Source organism: Cervus canadensis, chromosome 32, assembly GCF_019320065.1.
Source record: "Cervus canadensis isolate Bull #8, Minnesota chromosome 32, ASM1932006v1, whole genome shotgun sequence".
NCBI lineage: Eukaryota > Metazoa > Chordata > Mammalia > Artiodactyla > Cervidae > Cervus > Cervus canadensis.
In genome coordinates this window covers 28,659,730-28,678,901 of record NC_057417.1, presented here as the reverse complement: position 1 = coordinate 28,678,901, position 19,172 = coordinate 28,659,730, and the positions used below count along the sequence as shown (strand labels likewise).

Below are 19,172 nucleotides of genomic sequence, written 5' to 3'. Positions count from 1 at the left end.
CTGTTGGGGCTGGACACCCCTGAGGCTGGCCAACTGCCTGGGGGGCACCGCAAGCCCCTACCCACCCAGTGGGGGCAGAGAGACTCTCCCCCTCTACCCCACCGCTCATCCTCTCCCGATATCCCCACCTGCCTCCCACCCCAGGGATGCTCCCACCCAGGAACTCTTCTTTGCTCTGGACATGTCCCTCTCATTGTAAGGCACATTCAAGGGATTTGAGACTGACCCCCCAAGACAGGATGACCAAACACGAAGGAAGGCAAAGGCGCAAGCTACTCAGGATGGGGAGCGGAGGAGGAGGAGCCAGCCCCACACAAGGGCTGGGACAGTGGCTCAGAGGAACGGCCACATCTCCTAGTCTAGGCTCAGTGCCAGCCTCTGGGGTCAGAGGTCCCTGCTCCCCCTCTGGTCTAGGAAACACTCTCAGCCCACAGAGGGGCGGCCCCTAGGGTGAGCAGAAGCCCCCAGCCCTGTCTGAACCGGGTATTGCAGGAGGCCCCGGAGGGTGCCCTGTGGCCCTGATCCCCCAGGCGCTGGAGCGGCCTGGCCGCCCGGCATCCTGCTCACCCAGGGGCGGCCGAGACCCTGGCAGCGCAGGCCCCAGGCCTCGCGTGGTTGCCTCCCCCACGGCTCTGCCGGATGGCACCGTCTCCTAATGCATCTGCCTGTTTACATTCCCCCAACGAAAAGCAGCTTTGTTTATGGAAAAGAGCTATTTTAGTTCCACGTTTTCTCTCTCAACTCCTCCGGCTCACAGGCAGAGTGGCTGCTGCTCTCTTGAGGAGCTGAGACGGGGATGGAGCCTGTCTCCTCCTCGCCTGGGGAAGGTGCCTCAGGCTCCCACACGGGAGACCCAGGACCGGGCACCAGGGCGCAGGGCCGTCTCCTCCCAGCATGTCTCCAGGAAAAGCACCAAGGTCCTACACAGGTCAGGCAAGCCTCCCCCAGGAGCAGGAGGAGAGTGGCCCCCGCAAGCCAGCGACTTGGGGCACCAACCCCCTCAGTGCACCCCCCACCCGCCTTGGGCTTCTCAACGAGGAGCCCAAGTTGAGGAGGCTCCTCCCCCTGCCGGGTGAATAATGTTATCCCCACTATACAGATGAGAAACTGAGGCTCCCAGAGGTGAAGTCGCCTCTCTGATGTCACAAAGCTAGAGACACCCAGGGCCTTAATTCCAGATCTCACGCCTGTTCCCGACTGTGCCACCCTGGGATGAGAGGAGATACGCCTATCTAATGGGAAGGAGTCGGGTGGGACTCCATCATTACAGCCGCTTCTGTAAAAATCCACGGTAAACATTTCCTGCCAGGCTCTGGAAACAGCGAACACAGCGTGAGTGGGAATAATCAAGTTCAACCACATGGGTACTTCTCCAGAGGGAACCTGTTATTTTCCAGATGGGAACCCCAAAGATCGGAAGGGGTAGGAGGAATCAAGCCATGACGTTCCTCCAAGAAATAACAAGGGGTGGGTTCCCTACGCCTAGTGCATCTGCCTCCCCAGGCGATAGAAGAAGGGGTGCTGGGTGACAGCAGAGGGCTCTGCCCAGCGCTTGCCATGACCCCCTGTTGGATGCCTCTCCCACCCTCCCTTCCTCCATCCACAGCCCCGATCCCTTCCTCCATGGAATTTGTGGTTTCTGGTGCACACACATCCCCTGGATTGCCAAGGCAGGTCAACAGTGGTCACCATGACAACAAAGAAAAAGAAAGGTTGATGGAGGTGGGACACAGGAGCTGTCATCAATGACTGGCCAATGGATGAATGAACAGAAGGACAAATGGAAGATGAGGAAGCAGATGGCCCAAGGCAGGCCATTGGGTTGGGCTATGATGTTAGTGCTTGGATCGTGCCAGATAGCAGGGTTCCCTTGCCAGTCAGAGCCTCACTGTCAGTGTCAAAGAGTGCCCATTCCTTTGCCTGCCCAATGCTCCTGAATGTGCCTCCTATGTCTGGGGAGTCTCCCACCTTCTGATTGTCCATCTTCTTTCACAAAACCCAGCCATCTTCCCGCCTCCCTTGCAGCTAGGGTTTAATCATATGACGTAGGCTCCACCATTCACACACCTACTAGACCCAGGGTGGGAGAGGGTGACCCAGGAAGTAGATTCCCTGTGGAATCCAGTCTAACTGGAGAGAGGTGGATTTTCGTGTCATTTCCAGGGGCAGAGCTGTGATTGTGTGGGAATCTGCAGGGGCCTGACTCCCATCTGCAGTGGGATCCTGGTTCTGATACTCTTGTTTTCCAGGGGAGTCTGGGCTATGAGGTGATCTTGGGTAAATTCTTTGTGTGCCTCGTCCAGCTGGAGTTGGCTTCTGGGTCTGAAATTCCAGACTCACAATGATGGAGTAAATGCCCCAGGAAGTCTCATGCAGGCCTGGCCTTGTGTGGGGCAGCAGCTGAGGCAGGAGGGAATGAAGGTCACCAGGCTGGGCCCTCCCTGGCTTGTGAGGGACCAGGACAAGGATCTGAGTGGTGGGGTGCCCTGGGATTCTGAGGCCAGCCCCTGGTTACGGGTGTGGCTTTCCCCTCCATGCCTCTGCCTCCCACCCCCCACCTCCACTAACTCCTTCTCCTCCTCCTTTAAGACTCAGCTTCTTATCTTCTTTTTCAGGAAGAACCCAGCCTACCCCTTCTGGGCCAGGTGCCTCCACGGCGCTCCTAGGTGACAGCTGCCAATGCCCTTCCACACCATATGGTAACTGCCCATCACTATGTCTGTCTCTCTACCAGATGGTGACCCCTTGCGGGCAGGGGTCATGTCTGGTCCACCCTGAGACGCTGCACCAAGCACAGTCCTGGCAGTTAGGAGCCAATCAGGGAATGTTTGCTGAAAGACTGAGTGTCAGTGAGCGTGCTCACCCTAGGGAGAAGCCAGCAGTCTCTGGGCTCCAGAGAGGAGGGATGGCAGGGTGGCCTTGGGGCTTGGTGGCCACACCTACCCCTGCCAGAACCGCCCCTGCTCAAGCCAGGCTCAGCTTGTGCCTGTGCAAAATGGGGGTATAGGGTGGGGCAACGCCTGCCACTTCATCCCCTGTGGCTTTCTCAGCAAATCCAGTGGGGAAGAAAAATTCCCAGGAAATAAATCTGGAGCCACCGACTGGCTTCAAGGCCCCCGTTCTACCACACTGATCTGAACTTGGACATTTCAACCTCTCCGTTTGTTTGCCAGGGACGTTTGTCATGCAGATGCCCAGGCACGAGGCAGCAGGAGAGGTTCCCTGAGAGGCACTGAGTAGGGTGCATCTCTTTGGAATCACGCTTTCCCCCCGACACCCAGGCAGGGGAAGTTCCCAAGAAGTTCTTAGAGGGAACCAGGCCAGTGTCCACCACCAGTTGGGCTGCAAGAGTCAAAGCGCGAGGGGTCTCTGCTCCTCCTTGCAGTGGCCCCCAGAGACTCACGCACTGGTGTTGCCAGCTGGAGCCAGGAGGGTCATCCTGACCCCTGCAAGGCTACACCAGAATGATCCACAGCCCCTGGATGGTGGAGGAATGTGAACTTCTTTCCAAGATGGCTGTGGAGTCTTGGGTTGGGGACAAGACTGGTTTCATCTCGGTTGTCCTTGACCCAGAGCCCTGCTTCTATTGAACACCAGTTTGGAGACAGTCTCGGCTCCTTGCTCAAGATACCTTAGTCCTCCACCACTGCCGCCCCGATGTGGAAATCCTTTTCCTTAGCTTCCATCCCCAATCCCACTCACACCAGGCATCTGTGTGGGTAGTAGGTTTACTGACAGTTGGAGAGGCAGAGGCATCTGCTTTGTAATTATAGGAATCTGTTAAAATCCCTCCCCCTAGATGTCTGTCTGCCATCTCTGCCCTGCCACTCCCCTTTCCCCCTCCTCCTCCCACCCCTCAATCCTGCCTCTGTCCAAGCATAGCAGCCCAACTCCCAGGGTCCTGTTCTCCAGAGAGTCCAATCGATTTTCTGAAGCAGGAGGATTCACTTCTCAAAATGAGGGTTTTTATCCCACTGCCCTGGTACCAGACTCATCATCACAGAAGACACAGTTAGTTCCTGACAACGTCTTGCTTTAGGGGCATCCAGAATTGAACGGAGCACAGATCCAGACATCAAGGAGCCCCAGGATCGCGGAAGCCCCTCAGAAGACTTCCTGGGCAGAGCCGATGGGAGATGCTTTGAAAAGGGACCCACGGTACAGACTCAGGGAGGATGGATGAGGGCAGCTCCCTCTACTTGGAGGAGCCACAAAGCTTCACCAACGAGGTGATGGGAAAGTCAGCCTTGAAATTTTCACCCGCGGAGGAGGCAGCTGAGACAGAATCCACCACTGAGTCCCAGCTCACTCTGCACTGTTGTTGTCAGATTCTGTGTCTGCCTCCATCACCAGACTGGGAGTTCCTGGAAGGTGATCTCCTGTTAAGGGCCAAGTCTCAGTACTTCTCAGAAGGAAAAAAGGGAGGAAGATGAGTAGGGGTGGGACCTGCCGTAACAGCGAAGGATGACGGGCAGCATCACCCTGTGTGCTGCTGAGCGCCAGACCTGATGCTCCAGGTGGGCTGGAGCCAGATCTCAAGGCTGGTGACAGTCTGGCTAAAGGAACTCCCTCCTTAGGCCAACGGCCAATAAAGGAGTTTTAAAAGCAGAATTTTGCTGTGGTTTTTGTTAACTTTTCATTTTGAGGTATTTCAGACTTTCCAAAAAGTTACAAACATAGTACGAAGAATTCCTGTATAGTCTATCCAGGCTGTCTAAATATTAACATCTTACACAATACGATGATCAAAATCAGGAAACATTCTGACATAATCAAAACCCTTACTTGAATTTCCCAGGTGGTCCCACTCCTGCTCTTTTTTCTGATCCAGGATTCAATAGAGGATCACTTTGCTTTTAGTTGCCATGAGGCCATACATAGTCTTCTTGAATCAGAAACAGTTTCTCGTCTTTGTCTTTCATGACCCTGACACGTTTAAACAGTACCGGCTGCTTGTTTTCTAGAATGCCTCTCTATTGGCATTTTCTGATGCTTCTCCACCATTAATTTCAGGGTAGGCATTTTTGGTAAAGATACCACAAAAGCAGGTTGTATCTTTGTCACTGCATCATATCAGGGGGCACGTGATGTGTTTGTCTTTGATATTGCGGATATTAATTTTGACTTTTGATTAAGATGTCTGCCAAGTTTCTCCAATGTAAAGTTGCTATTTTCCCTTTCCCACTAATAAGTGTCCAGTGGGGAGGCTACTTTAAGACTCTAAATATCCTGTTTCTCATATACTTTTTTGTCCATCAATTTTAACATCCATTCATGATTCTTGCCAGAAAAAATTTGTAGTGTGGTATTTGCCAGATGGTGGTTCTCAAGTCCATTGTTCTTTCTACATGTATTAGTTGGAATTCCACTAAAAGGAAAAGAAAAGTAGGGTATCCACTCAATGGAAAATGGTCTGCAGGGGTCAAAATAACCTGCTGTATACACTGTAGATCATGTGCCAGATAAGGGACTTGTATCTAGGATATATATATATTAAAAGAAAAAATTCCTTCCAACTCAATAATAAAAAGATGAATAACCCATTTGGGGGATTTTTTTCTTTTTTCTTTAATATTATTTTATTTTTGGCTACACCTGCTCTTCATTGAGGCATGCCGGCTTTCTCTAGTCGAGGGGATCAGGGGGGCTACACTCTAACTGTGGTGTGAGGGCTTCTCATTGAGGCGGCTTTCCTCATTGCAGAGCACAGGCTCTAGGGCCCAAGGGCTTCAGTGCTTGTGGCGCATGGGCTCTGTAGTTGTGGCACCCAGACTTTTCGCTGCCCTGTGGAATGTGGATTGCATGGCATGTGAACTATATCCCAATAAAGCTGTTATTTAAAACACACACACAAGGCTTCCCTGAGGGCTCAGGGGTAAAGAATCTGCCTGCCAATACAAGAGACACGGGTTCGATCCCCGAGCCAGGAAGAGCCCACCTGCCAAGGAGCAACTCAGCCCATGCACCACAACTAGTGAACCTGTCTGTGCTCTAGAGCCCGGAAGCCACAACTATCAAACCCAGTACACCCTCGAGTCTGTGCTCCTCAACAAGAGGAGCCAACGAGAAGACCCACACCGCAACCAGAAAGTAAGCCCTGCCCTCTGCAGCCAGAGAGAAGCCCGCACAGCGACAAAGACCCGGCATAGCCAAAAATAAATAAATAAATAAAAGTATTTGAAGAATAAAAATAAAACACACGCACAATAGCAGCAACCCTCTTGCAGCCTCAGGGGAGGAAGAGGCCTCCACATACCCGCTCAGCCCAGCCAGCTCCACTCCTGCCTCCAGCAGCCGCTCTTTCTCTGCAAAGGTTACTTGCTCCCAACAAGCCAAGCAGAAAAACAGCACTCTCAGGCCGAGCCAAGCCAGCACCAACTGGACAGAGTTTCTCACGATTCAGACTAAGGAGATTCAAAGGACTTCCCTGGTGGTCCAGTGGCTAAGACTTCCACAGCAGGAGGCGAGGGTTCTATTCCTGGTCAGGGAACTAAGATCCCCTCCTCCCCCAGAAAAACACCACCCCAAATTCCCATCCTAGACTAGAGAGAGTCACAGGTGCATTTTGATCAGCTATCTCTCCCCTCCCTGGTGAAATATCCTGAGCCAGACTGTGGTTTTGTGACTAGAAGTCCGAGGTCATGAATCAACATCATCTACTTATCAAGGCCAAAGGCTGCGGTCACCGAGACTATAAAAGGAACAACTCATATTTCTTGGCGCCTTCACGCCGGAGGGCTGGGCCGCACCCCAGGGCCCACGGGGGGCTGTGCACACATGAACCTGCCCGACTAACCACACGCCGCCCGGGGCCATACCTTCCCCGCCGCCGTCACGGCTGTGCCACTCGGAGCCTGGCAGTCTAACTCTCCACTCGCTGGGTCAGTGACTCCTGGTGGGTGATTGAGGCCGGGCCAGGCCAGTGCTGGGTTCTCTGGCTTTGGCTCTGTTGCTCTTGTTTGGGTAATATTGTAAAACACAACACGACGAGAAGTGAGAGAAGTGGGAGATGGGAGTTAAAAAGTATAAACTTCCAGCCATAAAATAAATAAATTTGGGGGATGGGATATACAGTGTAGGGACTATTGTTAATCATACATTTGGAAGATGCTAAGAGAATAGGTCTTAAAAGTTTTCATCCCAAGACTTCCCTGGTGGTCCAGTAGTTGAGACTCTGTGCTTCCACTGCAGGGGGTGTGGGTTCAGTCCCTGGTCAGGGCACTAAGATCCCACATACCATGCAGAGAGGCCAAACAAAGTTTTCATCCCAAGAAAAAAAATTTTGTAACTAAGTGGTGATGGAGGTTAACTAGTCTTCTCTTGATGATTACATTGCAATATATACAAATATCAAATCACTATATTGTACACCTGAAACCAATCCAGTGTTATAGGTCATTATATCTAAAACAAACAGAAAACACAACTCAAATCAGGACCCCTTCCTTGGGTTAAAGCCCCTCCCAGGATAAAGACAAGGTTCCTGAATTTGGCCTGGTGTGTCTTCTGGAAACCCTGCCAGCTCGGGGACTTCCCAGCTCATGGCCACCACAGTCTCCTCATTTCCTGGCCTTATTTCAGCTCCTCCAATTCCCCTGTCCCCTCTTCCCTCCAGGCCGCTGGACAACCTAATAGTTAATTCACTCTGTCTTGAGTCTCCTGCTAAAGAGACTTTACGGAAGCCTTCTCGGATGCCCCATGACTCCTGCACATCTTTCTGACGCTGGTCCGCATGTTAATGTCGGTGAGATTTTTAATGTCTGTCTCCCCACCCAGGCTGTGCACCCCCTGAGGGCAGAGGCCTGTCTGCTTCACCCTTACTGACACCCACCACAGCTGGCCCAGAGCCTGGCCCATGGCAGTGATTCAAAAAGCCTCGTAGGACTTCCCTGGTGGTCCAGTGGTTAAGAATCTGTCTGCCAATGCAGGGGTCACGGGTTCAACTCTTGGCCCAGGAAGATTCCACATGCCGAGAGGCAACTAAGCCCATGAGCGACAACTACTGAGCCTGTGATCTAGAGCCCGTGCTCCACAGCAAGTGAAGCCACTACAATGAGAAGCCCAAATGTAGGAACTAGAGAGGAGCCCCCGCTCGCCACAACTAGAGAAAACCTGTGCACAGCCACAAAGACCCAGAGCAGCCAAAAACAAAAACAAGAGGGAAAAAAATGTCAAAAGCCTTGTAGACAGGACGAACGAATGTTGTTTTAAACTCTCCATGAAGCCCATTCTCACGTTCAGCTTCCTAAATTTTCCCATTCTCCCCAAACACAGATCAGATCACAGCCCTTCTGTGCCTGGAACCCTCCAAGGGCTTCTTGCCGTGAGGATAATAAAATCCAAACTCCTTGCCTTGATGGACAGGGTCCTGCACAGCCTGGGCCCTGCACCTCTCTCTTGGATCATTAGGGGAAGGCCCTGGAGAGTGATAAGCGGAGAAAGGTCTTGACTTCTGACCTGCCACTTTGACCTCTTTATGCCCTCTGACCTCTCCAAGTTCATTTCCTCCTCGTGCCAGATCAGTCAGAAAAGAGGGCCAGCACTGAGCAGGAAGAGTCACTTGCCAGGCGCCCAGGGGTCTGCTCCCCTGAGAGACAGCAAGAGGTGGACGGTGGGCACCGGCTGTTCTGGTGCAAAGGAGCGTTTTATCCCCGACGTTGTTCAGAACTGCCGACCTGCGGTGATAACAGAGCAAGCCGACTGAGTCACTTTTGTTGTTGGGACTAAATTCTCTACAGATGAGGCACTCCTTCAACGCCTGCACCCAGGGTCCCCCACTTGGCATGTCACTGCTTTTGGGGACCACGTCCACCATTCACTCCCCTCTCCATCAAGCAGAGGAAGAGGGGGGCTGCAATCTCCAGCCCACCCCTTAAGGGCGGTCTGATGTAGGATGAGGCAGACACAGGCATGGATTTTATGTCACCCCACAAGGCTGGGCAGGACAGTCATTTCCTGCCAGGTAGGGAAGTGGGGACTCAGTGATGTGATCACACTGCAGGAATTCACGCAGTGACAGGCTCTCTGGATCAGGGCTTGGGGAAGGGTTCTGCCGTCCCCATAGGATCTGTTGGCTTCCTCTGTGATAAGCACGGGCATTCTGGATCCTTCTTCTGAGCCCTTGTAGAGGTGGGGAGGATGCTGGGCGATGGTGCTGACAGAAGGGGACGGGGCGGGGGGTAGTAGGAGCAAAACAGGAAGAGCCTCTGAACATTCTTCCTGGCTATTCCCTCTCCCGGGCACTCCCTTCGCCCCTGACCTATATACATCTCACCCTCATATCAGGGAGGCCGAGTTCTCCGCGTTTTTCTTCGGTTGAATAAACTGGGCCAGAGTTATAGGCAGTGGGGAGTCAGCTGGTCAGACTGGAGGTGGGGGCGGGATGAGAGGGTTCTGTGCCACTTTCCTTGTTGGTTCCACTCTGCATTCCTAAGCCTCTGTGCCCCCCAACAATGGAGCTGGAACAAACGGCAGCAAGAAGGAGCTGCAGGGGACTTCACTGGTGGTCCAGTGGCTAAGACTCCGAGCTCCCAAGGCAGGAGGGCCCGGGTTCAATCCCTGGCCAGGGAACTAGACCCCAAACTAAGAGTCTGCATGGCACAACCAATGATCCAACATGCCAAGATGAAGACCCCACACAGCCAAATAAATAAACAAATATTTTTTAAAAAAAGAAGAAGAGGCAGGATAGGGGCCCTGCTCTCAGAAAGGGTCAGGTGAGAGCCCGAGTCATCGCCAGTCCGGCAGTGGAAATCCTGTGACCTGTAAAACTTCATCAGAAACACCAGGGAAGGAAACCCTGCCCAAACAGGCAGAGAAACCTTGGCCAGGAAAACAGACTTCTATTCCACTTTCTGCAGGGGGATTCAAGACAGATCCGGGTGCTCACATCCAGCCCTGGTGAGGGGCCCACCACTGGCCCAGGCCTGAGCACACACATTTTGATTCACTTTGTCCTCAAACCAACCCTTGGAGGGGAGGACCACTTATGCCCATTTTACAGATGGGGGAACTGAGGCTCAGAGAAAGGCTATAACTCTCGGAAGGAAGCCAGGCTCTCAGCCTTCTAGCCCAGGGCTCTTTTCAGGGAAACACAAACTCTGACCTTCCCAGCCCACCCTCACTACCCTCACTGGTTCCCTACACAAGCCTTCTCCCCTCCATGTTCTCAGCAGAGAGAAACATGATCTGATCGACAATTTTTTTTTTTTTGATTGACAAGTTTTTAACTACTCGGGCTGCTATGTGAAGGACAGAGGGATGGCAGGTAGAGGGACTGTGACTGTTCCAACATGCAGGCAGTAGAGGACGGCAGAGGAGACCGGGGTGGTGGCCGTGGAGATGGCGACCAGTGGATGAGGTATATCTTGGAGCTGAAACTTACACAGTGTAATGTCAAGTTAGAGCAAAAAGGGGTAGGAGTTGGAGGCGTCAGGACCCCAGATATCAACCCCAAGTTTCTGGCCAGAGCAACTCGGTAGAGGGTGGCACTATTTCATTTTTAAAATGTGGCTACAACACATGGATCGAAAGATCTGAGTTCCCCAACCAGATATTGCACCAACCAGATATTGCACTTGGCAGTGAAAGCAGCAAGTCCTACCCACTGGACCACCAGGGAATTCCCAGTGGTGATATTTCCTGAGAGGGGAAAGAGTAACAATTGAGATCAGGACACAGGGAATTGGGCCCTGACCCCTGAGCTTCCCTGATAGCTCAGACGGTAAAGAACCCATCTACAATGCAGGAGACCTGGGTTCGATTCCTGGGTGGGTAAGATGCCCTGGAGAAGGGAATGGCAACCCACTCCAGTATTCTTGCCTGGAGAATCCCATGGACAGAGGAGCCTAGTGGGCTACAGCCCATGGAGTCGCAATCAGAGATGACTGAGTGACTAACACGACCAGCAGCAACATTCCTGGAGTTAGATAGGAAGAGGTGTTGCGGCTGCAAGCTGTGTGGTCTGGCTCAGCGCTGAGTGCCAGTGGGTCAGAGGGTGGATGAACCACCAGAGGGGCCAGATGGGGGCCAGATGGGCATGTGGGTGCTGTTACTAGGGGCCTGAACCTTGGAGTCATGCTTAGAGGACCTAGGAGGTGAGATTCTCCATGTAGAGAGACCTCACATCTTGCTCCTCCTCCTTGAAGGTCCAGGAGAACTCCAGGGCCACTGAGGACTTCCACTGACATTCCTGCAGTCTCAGGGAGAGAACAGGCATTGGCGCAGGCAAGGGGGATCGAGGTGGCGTGGAGCAGCCCCTGGAGAGGAAGAGAGAGGGAGGCAGGGTGGTGTGGCCTGGGAGCCCCTTCCTCAGTCTATTTGCACAGCTGTCCAGGCCTAGCTGGGCAGAGTGAGTCATGGGCCACCGTCTACCCCTCCACCTCCTGGGGAGGGTGCCTGGTTAAGGCAGGGAACTCAGTGACCGAGTCCGGGCCCTGGGGACCCTCCTCCTTTCTCCCTCCTCCCCTCCCTCCTCCCGTGCTTCTCGGAGCCCCTCGCAGAGCACCCCTGCACCTAGAATGTCCTCTCCTCCCTGCTCCCTCCCTGCTGCCTCCCAAGGCCTAGATCCCTTTCCCCTCCTTTCTTGGACATTCCCCACCTGAACGCGTGGCCCTCTCTCTTTTCTCCATGCCCACCACCCCACCCCACATCACAGCCTGTATGAGAGCATCCACTTCCGGTCCCGCACCAGATGGTGCTGGCTGAGGACACACCCTGGCATCTTTTCACCCTCTCACCCTGCACATAACTAGGTGCCGAATCAATGTCTGGTGTGTTCAGTTAAAAGTGCTTGATTTGGGACTTCCCTGGCAGTCCAGTGGTTAAGACTCAGCGCTTCCATGGCAGGGGGTACGGGTTCCATCCCTGGCCAGGGAGTTAAGATTCCACATCCCGCATGGTGGGGCAAAAAGATAAATAAAATTTTAAAAATAAAATAGAAATAAATAATAAAAAATTTTAAAGTGCTTGATTCCTAATTCTCAAGCTCTGATTAAGACCTCTCTCTCTCTCTCTCCTTTTCCTCTGAGATGATGGTGTCCAGGCTGGGGGTGGAGGGCTTCTTCTCTAGGAAACTTGCCCCAGCTCCAGATGGTTAAGGAATTTTTTTTTTTCCTCACCCAGCTCCAGGTCTGCAAAGTGCACCACTCAGCCTTTCCTCAAGCCTTGCTGAGCCATGGTGCTCACCATTTGGCAGGCACCAAACTAGCCTCTCAGCCTGAGTTATCGTGGTGAGTCCCCTCAGCACCCCCATGACATGGTTGAGGGGGTACATTCAGAAAGGTCAGGGGACTCCGGAGGGTCACTGACTTCCCAAGGACACTCAGCAACCACACAGTGACCTGTCTGGCTTCGGGGCCCCTGCTCCCAGTCTCTCTGCCTTCACGTGCCACTTGGAGGGACCTGGGCAGGACCCAGAGCATCACGGGAGGAGATGACATGACAGTCACTCCGCTCCCCAGCCCCGCCCCCTGGCAGGTGTACCTCAATCCCCCCTCTGTGACGCCCCCATCCCAGGCCAGCCCGAGAGCCGAAAGCACAGCGTCTCCAGCCTGGGACAGAGAGATGCAACCCTCACATCGACACCAGTAACGGTTTACCCACTTGGCTTCCTGTTAGGTTTTGTTCTTCCTTCCCCGAAGGGGTGTCTCTTATCTTAAACTTCTTAGGGGGTTTTTGGTGCTGGTTGTTTACTATTCAGTGACAGTTGGTGCCAGAACCAGCCTCTTGGGACAAGCAAGGCGGAGCCAAGCAAGTCCCCTCAGTCACCTGCATGGCTGCAGGGTCCACGTTGGAAGGGACACGCCAGGGCCCATGCAGTCAAGGACCAAAGCCCCATCCAGCTGCCCTGCCATGTCAGGCTCCGTCTTCCACACGGGGTTGACTTGGGCGAGTGGAAGTGAGTTGGCCTGTCCTGAACTCCTCTGGCTATGGGGAAGAGGCAGGGAGCTGCAAAAAAAAAAAAAAGAAAAGAAAAAAATCCACCAAGTAGATAACTAAGATGCACTGGGTCTCCTGAGCTCAGGGACTTGTTATGGTCTGTGAATTAGGAACTCTGGGTTCTTTGTGACAAAGCAAAGTGAGAAATTGGCTACAGAAACTTAAGCCTCCTACTTCCTTGGGTAAAGACCTCCTGCTGCCAGGGACTGGGAGCTGCATCGGACCCCATGGCCCAGGTCTAATGTGTGTCCTTCATTCTCCTGGGCTCCACCTTGTCCATATCAATCTGCGCAGAACCCTTGGTGGTCTGGGGCCGCATCCACACCTAGCCATCCTCATCTCTCCCAGACACCAGAGCCCTTCCTCAGCCTCACTCAGCACTGCCAGGCTGCCCGCCCTTCCTCCTATCAGCTCCTGTCCCCAGATGCCCACCCACCTAAGATACACCACTTCCTGACCAAACATTACTCTGCCTCTCACCCAGGGAGGCTAGGGTCTGGATCCCTGATCACTGGAGGTCAGCCAGCTCCCAAGCCCCCTGAAATAGCCCTCAGGGCCTGTCCAGGGTCCACGTTCAAGGTTGACCCAGATCTGGCTAACCCTGAACCTCTGTTCAGCTCTCCCAACCTGTGCAGTGTCTGAGCCGTGTAAGAAACAGAAGCGATGAGTGAAGAGAGGGGTAGAGCTGAGTCGGGTCCAACTGGAAGAAACTCCCCTACACCAGAGACGGAGGCAGGGCCTCGGACTGGGTTGGCCAGACTCTGACCAGGGATGGAAAAGGAGATTTTTTTTACTTGTTATCTTGAAACAGATTCCTTCTGCCAGGGAGAGCTCATGGAACCAGACCCCTGGAGTCTGGACTTTAGTTCAGGTAGCAAAAACTCAGGGGAAGGGCCCAGATGGAATTGCAACAGCGTGACCACTCTAGAATTCTGGGATTCTGGAAAGAAGGCAGTGCCTAAGAGAATCATGGAATTTCTCAGATGTTGCCACAGATCACGGCCATGTAGCAGGTGAGGTGTAAATAAAAACACAACGCCCGAGGAGGGAGACGGTGTGAGAGCTCCAGGTGGCCGACTTCAGTGCCTCTGCTGCCTGGCTGCCCCTGCCCCCCCCAACACACACGCACACACACGCATGCACAAACACATGTGCACAACCAGGCAGGGAAGTGCTACCCGGGAGGTGATTGAGGGAGGACAGAGACAAGCAAGGGACGGAGAGACAGCTGAAAATGCAGAAACTGGTCCTCACAAACCCCACTGTGAAGACACACGTGGGGACCGCAAATGCCCAGGACCGTGGGTAAGATGGGGACACCAAGGCCTCAGGGAGTGGAAGGAAAACTGACTTGTTTGAAAGTTTCTGAAGCCACTCATCCGCCTTCCCAAACAAACGTTTTTTGAGCATTTCTAGATTCCCTGGTGCCTACAGTGCAGGAGACTCGAGTTTGATCCCTGGAGGAGGGTATGGCAACCCACTCTAGTATTCTTGCCTGGAGATTTCCATGGACAGAGGAGTCTGGTGGGCTACAGTGATGGGGTCGCAAAAGAGTTGGACACGACTGAATGACTAACACTTCACTTTCACTAGGTTCATAGTCCAGCTCAGAGCTAAGAGCACAGACTCTGGGGCCAAATAGCCTGAGTTCAAATTCTTGCTCTGCTTCCACCCCTCTGCCCTCACCGCCCTCCGCCCCCCCGATTTATGTTTACTCTTAGAAAATACATATCACACAAAATCTACCCTCTGAAGCATTTTTCAAGGAGCACTTGATCAGCCTGTGCAAAGGGACGGTCCGTGCTTCTGACTGCACCTAGCAATACGGTTTCCAGTGCTTTCTGTCTCCTGCTGAGCAGAGGCTGGGAGGGACATAGTACTGTGGATAGAAATCCTGGGACCATGGGCTTGTCCCAGCTAAGCCTCTCTTGGGCGAGTGGGCTTCCTGTGGGGGGGGGGGCAGTCCCCAGGGAAGAGTCCCTGCACTTCACTCCTGCGCCTCCCCAGCCTCCCCTCTAACTTTGAAAAGCTCAGAGGTTGGCCCACCTGCAAAGTGACTGGGGGAGGGGCTGGGGCTGACCACCCTGAGATGCAAATCCCCAGGGGGAAGTTGATGAGTGGTGGGGATCAGGGCTAGGGGGCTTTAGGGGAGCCAAGGCCTGAGGGAGGGAGGGCTGTGATGAAGACCTAAGAGGTGAGACTGGCCAGAGATAGGAAGCCTGGCGGGACAAGGTCACCTCTCCCACTGAGAACGGAGGGTCCGCTGCTCTCCCCTGCAGGGACAGAGCGGAGACTGTTCAGGAAGGCGGGTTTGGCCTCGCTCAGGAGAGAAACGCTCACCCAGAAGACGTCCTGGGCTCTGGAATGTGGAGGGAATGCAATGACAGGGGCCTGGCAACCCGCAGGAGGCGATGGGGGCCCCGCCCAGTCCCCACCCAAAGCCTGGTCCTTCTCCTTCCACCAGCGACACTCACAGGATCACAGGTGACTAAAAGGGGACTCTCCGAATGTCCCCACTGGAAGGGCCCTTTAAAAAAAAAACCAAAAAACGCAACCATCTGTGGTACAGACTGGGGGAAACTGAGGCTCAAAGAGGTGGTCCCAGGCCCTCCCCACCCCCAGCCCTCCACCCCACCCCCACCCCGCCGTGCAGTCCTGCTCTGCCCCGCCAGGCAGGTCCCCTAAGGGAAACCCTCTTAAAGAGTTTTTCCTTTCGCGTGAACTCACCGCCTCCATCCAGCGGCGCGGTCTCAAAGGTGAACATCCCTTAAATGCGTTACAGATGTTCCTCCTCGCATTTTTGGCTACCGCGGCGCGGCGCGGCGCGCCTGGAGCGGAGGCGGCCACCGCGCGATCCAGGCCGCGTTTTCCGTCCCGCCCGCCAACTTTTTCAAGCTGTAGTTATTTGATAATGATTTTTTTTTTTTTAACCTCTCCCAATAATTGTTATCCTCCCCGCCCGCCTGGTGCAGCTCAGGTGATGGGCACAGGACTGCAGACGCCTCCTCCTCCTCTGGGTGCGGAGCTCCCGCCCCAGGCGAGAAGCCACTGTCCGGGCGCCTTCTGCAAAGCCAAGGTCGAAGTCCGTGTCTGACCTAGCCCGGCCGGCAGGACGACCCCTGACTGCCCACAGTGAGGCCTCTGCAGAACCCAGCACCCTCCCCCTCCCCTGCTTCCCACCCGCGCCCCCCCCCTCCCCGCCTCCCTTGCAGCCCACTGTCCAGGAGATATGGCTGTCTGATGGATGGCTGAACAGAGGGTGTGCTGGGCCCAGCGTTCCATGCTGCAAACATTTATTAGGCACCAACTGTATTCACAGGCCCTCGAGCAGAGTGCTGGCCTCAAACACAAGCAAGATCAGCCTTTGCCCTCAGGGATCCCTGTCCAGAGGAGACTGGAGCCACACGCCCCTTATCTGGGAAGGCTAGAGGGGCATCCAGGGTGGGATTCCAGACAGAAGCAGCTCAGAGCGGCAGGGCTGTGCCAGGAAGGCTCAGCTCCTGACAGAACTCTTCCCCCGCCCCCATCACCTGCATCCCTTCCTCCAGCCCCTGCAAAGGGTCACCCCCAGCCTGGAGGAAATCTTTCTCAGAGCCTTTCCTAAGAAGCTGCATGCTCAGTCACTCAGTTGTGTCTGACTCTTTGTGACCCCATGGACTGTCATCTGCCAGGCTCCTCTGTCCATGGAGTTTTCCAGGCAAGAATGCTGGAGTGGGTTGCCATTTCCTAATCCAGGGGATCTTCCAGACCCTGGGCTTGAGCCGGCGTCTCTTGCGTCCCCTGTGTCTCCTGCGTTGACAGGTGGATTTTTTACCACTGAGCCACCTGGGAAGCCCCTTCTAAGAAGCTACAGGGCTCAAAAAATTGGGTCCTCCAAGTGGGGTAGGTAGCGTCAGGGCCCTGGCTCTCTGAAGTCACCCAAGCAGACAGCTGAGAGGCAGGCCCGGGACAGAAGCACTGAATCTGTTTGGAGTTTGCCCCCCAAAGGGAAGAGCTGGCTGGGGAGCTGAGCACCTGCCTCCCCACCTGAGGATCACGTGTGTTTTTGATGCTAAACTACAGTGGTTTGAGCGGAGCCCTTTGCTGGGTTAATGAGTCCACGTTCAGCTTGGTTACACCCCCAGAGAGCCCAAAGTGCTTTCGTTAACCCTGGATTGAGCTTAAGTTTTAAAATGAATACATTTGAGGTGGAATCTGGGCAGCCAGCAGCAGGGGGTGAAAGAGGAGGAAGTGAAAGGTGAAAATGGCAGAGGCCCAGGGTTGGGGGTGCTGGGAAGTTGGGGTGCTGGCTGGGGGCTGCTGCTCCAGAAATAAGTATTCTTGGACAAAATCAGGGAGCAGGGTGGGTGGGAGGTGTGCCAGCAGTCCCAGTGTCCGGAGAGGATTTTCTGGGGTGCCTGGCGAGGGCCCCAACTTGCTCACTGACAGTGGTTCCTCATCCTTCTCGGTAAAACCAGTCTCTCAGTGTGGCTTCATGGGCCTGCTCTGCTGTGGTCCCTTACACAAATGGGTACCAGCTCCTGCCTCTGCCTGCTCGGAGCAGTAGAGCTGATATATCCCCTGTCCAGGAATCACTCTGGGTTCAGAGAAACTCATAGAGTTGTAACAGCAAGGGAATTCCCTGGCAGTCTAATGGTTAGGACTTGCACCGCTTTTCACTTCTGGGCAGTGGGTTCGACCCCTGGTCTGGGAACTAAGATCCCCCATAAGCAGAGTGGTTAAAAAAAGATTACCCCACCCCCCACCCTGGGTGCCACCTCCAGCCTGAGCACACCTCCACTGCCCCCTGGCCCTAACACCCCCCACGTTGCACGTTCTTACACCCTTCTGTGGAATGCCTCCCCACACCCGCCCCCCACCAGGAGCTCATATATTCATTCACATTCTCTGCCCAATTTCCACTCAGCGACTAACAGGTAACACCTGAACTTTTGCATAAGGCACCAGCAGGTCTTAAAAAAAAAAACAAAACAAAACAAAGAGAGGAAAAAAAAGTTTCCTGTATTTTCCTTGCCCTCAAATATGCTGAGATGATCAACTCTTCTCTTCGTATATGTCCACCACTGCTAAGCCTCAATGTAAATTCTGTTAGTACGTGTGATTCCATAAATGGTATAGTAAATTCATCATTTGACAATTTAACTGGCAGCCACCTAATAAATTGATGTTGCAGTTCTATTTTTTAAAAAGCCATCATTTTCGGATCAGAAAATCTAGAAAGAACTCTTTCATTCTTCACATGTGTAAAAGTTGTATGATTTAGGGTTTTAGATAGCTTTTACTATTTTCAATTTTCTATGGGCAGGGCACATCACCCGCCCAGGATGGCATTTGCCCAAGGCCCAGCTCAGAGCTGCCTCCTCCAGGAAGCTTTCCAGGCTCCCCAGGCTGGGTCAGGTTCCCTCAGCCCCTGGACTTCCACTGTTGCCACTCCAGCACACAGTCTGTTTGTGAGTCTCTCCCCCTCACTGTGAGTCTGTGGGTGCAAGAAGTGGGGTGTCATTCTTCCTAGTGTCCCCAGCAGTGCAAAGAAGCTGTCAGGAATGGTTGGGGAACTGAACACCCATCTACGGGATTTCCCTCCTGCCCCAGCCTGTGGCTCTGAGTCTTGCTGGGATGAGGTGTGCCCAGCTGACCCTTTGCAAGCTTGCCCACCCCCCCTCCCTGCACCCCCAGTGGGTGTTAGTACCCTCTGCTGGAGCCCTGGACAAATCCCTGTCTTCCTGTCTCCCTGGGTCAGCCACAGCCTTCACAGCATCTTCCAGAGACGTCTCCCCTTCCAGTGTAGCCTGGAGGAGGGGGATCAGATGCAGGGTCGGAGGCCCCTTGTCTGCGCGGAGGCAGGATTTATCTCAGTTTGGGGAGGTCTGGGGCCCCGGAGTCCTAGATCATCATTAGTTCCATCAAAGAGGCGGCTGTGATCTGAAGGGGCAAGATGCATCGTGTCCAAATTGGAAACAGCCTGGTGGGCTCTGGGGCAGGAGCTGGGCGGGGAGAGGGCTCGGGCTGCCCTGGGGGAGCCCGGGACACCGGAGGAGTCCCACAGACAGTGCACAGGAAGAGGAGGAGGAGGAGGGAAGAGAAAACATTCCGCTCGGGCTCCAGGGAAGAGAGCCGTGCAAGATGGAGCGGAGCCAAGTCTGCAAGCCAGCGCGACCTCCCCAAGGAGGCGCGAGGAGGTTGGGGTGGGGAGGAAGGGATCCCGCTCATGCTCACGAGACAAGGGCCTACTG

General features: G+C 54.0%; 1 long non-coding RNA gene across 2 annotated transcripts; it reads right to left on the bottom strand.

The window, feature by feature from the left end:
• Positions 1–3,768: 3,768 nt before the first annotated feature.
• LOC122433591 lies at positions 3,769–15,865 on the bottom strand. Of its 2 annotated transcripts, XR_006267126.1 has the most exons (4): positions 15,667–15,865; positions 12,769–12,948; positions 6,819–6,954; positions 3,769–5,368 (listed from the first exon to the last, which is right to left on the bottom strand). It is a non-coding gene; the product is annotated as an uncharacterized LOC122433591 (long non-coding RNA). The 2 variants fall into 2 exon arrangements; XR_006267125.1 differs by lacking the exons at positions 3,769–5,368; positions 6,819–6,954 and adding an exon at positions 8,213–8,675 and having other exon boundaries at positions 12,604–12,948.
• Positions 15,866–19,172: the final 3,307 nt, after the last annotated feature.